This window comes from Tarenaya hassleriana, unplaced genomic scaffold (assembly GCF_000463585.1).
Source record: "Tarenaya hassleriana unplaced genomic scaffold, ASM46358v1 Cleome59, whole genome shotgun sequence".
Classification (NCBI taxonomy): Eukaryota; Viridiplantae; Streptophyta; class Magnoliopsida; order Brassicales; family Cleomaceae; genus Tarenaya; species Tarenaya hassleriana.
Window position 1 is genome coordinate 39,230 of NW_010968415.1, and position 5,223 is coordinate 44,452.

Sequence of the window (5,223 nt, forward strand, 5' to 3'; positions counted from 1 at the left end):
CGGATATATCCGTTGGAAATCCGTTGGAAAAGTCGAATTCCAACGGATTTTCGGCCATTTCCAACGGATTTGCCGGTTGGAATTTGAAGTTTTTTTTGTAATGTTTATTTAGAAAAAGTTTTGTTTTTCACCTTCCGCTGTATGAACCCTAGAACCGGATCTCTAAGATTAAGAATTGCTAGTGAGATCCCAGAAATCCCAACATGAAGATGTTCATTGATCTCCATAACTCATTGAAACCATTGAATATGTTCATTAATTTCCATAACTCTCAATAATATCGAGAACATTATTTATCTATAATTTAAATTTATATATATATATATATATATATATGAATGCATGTATTTTACTTTAATTTAAGAAATATCTATCAATTTATGACTATGTATTTATGATCTTACGTATTGAAATATTATTTTTGACTATATACTTATGACTATATACGTATGACCTTACGTATTGAAATATCAAAGGTTTAATTTATATATCTCCTACATTAACTACTCTAGAATAATTATAATTTTTTTCATAACAATAATTTAATTTTACTAAAAACAATGGTCACGTGTCATTCAGCCGTAAACTGAAACTGCTTATATATATATGATATAATTTGGTTGGTCAAAAGGAATAAAAGAGACATATCTAGTGTAGTTATTTTTTAAACTAATGCCCATAATTCTCGTATTTCTCACTCTTATCCTTCTTTTTATCATAGACAAATAAATTCTTTTCAGATTTTTTCATTCTCAATTTCAAACCAAACCTAGACTATGGTATGTTGGGACATACTATCTACAAATATTTTAGAATTCATGGTTATCCATTAGAATATAAACTCCAAACACAAAGAAACCACGTTTTTTTCCTTCGATAAATGTTATGTCAATATGTTTGAAAAACATGGCATATCAACTAAGATTATTAATGGGGGCAAATATAGATACATGATCTAATTTTTAGAGAAAGAAAAATAAAAATAAAATAAAATACGAGTGAAAAGGGTCTACAAAAACTGTTTGTGGGATATTTTTCTTTTTTCATTAAAAATTTGTAAAAATTATGATTAAATTAAAATTCTTAGGGTATGAGACTCTACTCAAATATGAGTGGGTTTGTCCCTACTTAGGAATACTTTTTGTAGAATTTCTATGAAATCTTTAATCTAGAAATCGGTTCCAGACCATATGGTCCAACCATTCCGTGCGAGAAGCGCCATTGGTCCAAGACACAGGTCTAGACCGACCGGTCTAAAATCCAGATCGATCAGTCTAACTTTTGGGCAAGTTTTCTTATTCACGTTTTTCAGGGTTTTGGCAATTCTATTCTATATAGGAATTGTCCCTAACCCTAGAGAAAATCGATCAGATGTCCTAGACTCCTCCTAGAGCAATAGAGAAGAGTTCTCTTGAGTTCTAAGTCCCGAAATTCGATTCCAAGTCCTAGACATCGATTTCTCTTCAAAAAATCCTAACATATACATTGCAAACCGTTTGGAATCATTTCCGTCGGTGTGGATACATGTAGAGGGGCTGTAACTTCAGCCCTAGGTGATTATAATAAGTCCGGATTGATTAAGACTTCAGACTCTTTATAAAAGAGGTAAGTATTTGATTCCTACGGTGATGTACACAATTTTTCAGGTTTGCGTTAGGTTTCTTCTTTTCTTCTTCCGCTACGTGAAACCTAGAAACCAATCCTAGATCGATGTGACCGCATGCTAGGAACTTGTAGTGAAACCCAACAATTTATGGTCTGTTGAACTCTTGGAGCAGTGTATTTTTCTTGCCAAAGGGTATCACTACAAAACAAAAACAGCAAAAGAATGACGCAACGTTTGCGTTACCCTTTCATATTTTTGCGTCACCCTTTGAAGGGTTTCCAGGGATCTCTAGAGCGAATCATATTCCTAAGAGATCGATTCTAGGGTTTGCGCAGCGGATGTAAAACAAAAATTTTATAGAACCCTAGAACCATGCTGCTATTGAATCGTAGAAACGTTAGAACGCTTACCTTAATCGATTCGGAGCCTGTATCAATCGACGGGTTCGTTTCGATCACTTAAGGGGAGGAAATTACCTCGCCCTCTACACGTATCCACACTTCGGGATGGATTCCAACGCTTGGAACTTGTCTGCTAAGACACGAATCTGCTATTCGTTTTTGTGCTTCGAGAAAACGAGACTCTTCGGTTTTCGAACTCTTTGGATCTCACCCAAAAGCTCTCTCAAACCTCTGAAAGTCGGCACCGAAAGGTCTCTTACGAATTAGGGTTTTAATCTCTTTCTTATAAAGTGATTTAACCCTAATTTCGGTTTAATTTTCGGAAAACCGGAATCTGGAACGGACGGTCCGGAATTGCACGTGGACCGTCTGTTCCAGTAAGGCAGAACGAACGGTCTACGTTTAGTGCGGACCGTCCGGTCTATCACATAGAACGGACGGTCTGCGTGTTGTCGTGGACCGTCCGTTCCACTCCTCAGTCACACATCATACTAGTCTTATTATGTCGTTATTCCCATAACGACATAAGACTAGGGAGTTTAGTATCATTCCTAATGATACATGGATTTCATAACAGATCTAGTATGCAAGAACATGTAATGAATCAAATACTCTCATATAAACCATATAAAGTATCAATACATCGAATGTATCTGAACAAAGCTCATAATCAGTACATCATAGAGCACTAAACCAACAATCTCCCACTTGCTCTAATCATGAATTGCTAAACATCTAATGCCCATATCCCTAACATGACCCTCATGCTTCGACGAAGGGAGAGGCTTTGTCAATGGATCGGCAATGTTGTCATCTGTCGACACTCTGCAAATGTGTACGTCTCCTCTGTCTATAATTTCCCTGATAAGGTGAAATCGTCTGAGTATGTGTTTGGATCGTTGATGGGATCTGGGTTCTTTCGCTTGTGCGATCGCTCCATTGTTGTCACAATACAGAGCAATGGGGCTATCAGCACTCGGAATGACACCCAAGTCACCCACAAACTTTCTGATCCAAACAGCTTCCTTTGCTGCGTCCGACGCTGCAATATACTCAGTTTCTGTAGTAGAATCTGCAACGGTCGCTTGCTTGGAACTCTTCCAGCTAACAGCGCCTCCGTTTAAGCAGAAAACATAGCCAGACTGCGATCTGTAGTCATCCGGGTCTGACTGGAAACTAGCATCGGTGTAACCTCTTACAGGAGCTCGTCTTCCGACCCACCGTATACCAAGAACACATCCTTAGTCCTTCTCAAGTACTTCAGGATGTTCTTGACGGCGATCCAGTGCGACTCACCTGGATCTGACTGGTATCTACTCGTAATGCTCAACGCGTAGGATACATCCGGTCGTGTACAAAGCATGGCATACATGATGGATCCAATTGCCGCAGCATATGGAATCCGGTCCATGCGTTCTCGGTCATCAGGTGTCGTAGGACACTGACTCTTGCAGAGAACTGTGCCACTGCTCATCGGTAAGGTTCCTTTCTTGGAATCTTGCATCTTGAACCGTTTCAAGACCTTATCGATATATGTACTCTGACACAATCCTAGAAGACGCCTCGATCTATCTCTATAGATCTTGATGCCTAGAATATAGGCCGCTTCTCCTAGGTCCTTCATAGAAAACTGCGTTCCTAGCCAAGACTTAACGTCTTGCAAGGTAGGAACGTCATTCCCAATGAGGAGAATGTCATCCACGTACAACACTAGAAAAACTTCTGTACTGACCTTCTTGTAAACACATGGCTCGTCCTCGTTTTGTGAGAAACCAAACTTTTTGATTGTCTCATCAAAGCGAAGGTTCCAGCTCCTCGAAGGCTGCTTCAGTCCATAAATGGACCTCTGAAGCTTGCACACCATCCCCGGGTTCCTTGGATCGACAAAACCTTCGGGTTGTGTCATGTACACATCCTCGGTCAAGTTCTCGTTAAGGAACGCGGTCTTGACATCCATTTGTCATATCTCATAGTCATAATATACGGCTATGGCAAGTAGGATCCTGATGGACTTCAGCATAACTACGGGCGAAAATGTCTCATCATAGTCAATACCATGAATTTGACGGAATCCTTTCGCCACAAGTCGTGCCTTATACGTGTGCACGTTGTCATCCATGTCGGTCTTCTTCTTGAAGATCCACTTGCATCCGATGGGTTTTATCCCTTCAGATGAATCAACTAGAGTCCATACTTGGTTGTCTGATATGGATTGCATTTCGGACTTCATAGCCTCGCTCCATTTCTCGGAGTCCGGATTCGCCATAGCCTCTGGGTATGTGGTAGGCTCGTCATGTTCTAATAACATGAGTTCCTCATTCCCAGTCACGAGAAATCCATATCTCGTTGGCTCTTGGCGAATCCTGCCTGATCTCCGAGGTTCACTCGTCAAAGGTTGAGTCACAGCGGGCAGTGAAGCAGGTTGAACTTCTTCAACTTGTTCACTCGGCTCAGCGTCTACTTGCTGCTCTCGAACTTCCTCAAGTTCGATCCTACTCCCACTGACTCTTTTGGAGACGAACTCTCGCTCCATAAAAGTCGCATTCCTGGCAATGAACACCTTGTTCTCTGCCGGAATGTAGAAGTAGTAACCCTTAGTTTCCTTAGGGTAGCCTACAAATAGACACTTGTCAGATTTGGAGGATAACTTATCAGTCATCTGACGCTTCACATAAGCGTCGCAACCCCAAATTCTGACAAACGACAACGCGGGATGCTTTCCTGTTCATATCTCATATGGTGTCGTTTCAGCCGACTTCGTTGGACTCATGTTCAGCAGATACGCAGCGGTCTCTAAAGCATAGCCCCAGAAGGACTTCGGAAGATCTGTCTGACTCATCATAGACCGAACCATGTCTAACAGTGTTCGGTTCCTCCGTTCAGACACGCCGTTCCACTGCGGTGTTCCAGGAATTGTGATACAATACCACAATCAACCAGATAGTCAGTGAACTCTTGGCTCATATACTCGCCACCACGATCGGATCGAAGTGTCTTGATCGTCTTGCCAAGCTGGTTCTGTACTTCGTTTCTGAAAGCCTTGAACATTTCAAGTGTTTCAGACTTATGTCTCATCAAATAGACATAACCGTATCGACTGAAATCATCAGTGAACGTAACGAAATACAGATAACCTCCTCTAGCTAGACAGCTCATTTGCCCGCATACATCACTATGTATCAGATCCAATAACTCTGTCGCTCTCTGTCCTTTCCC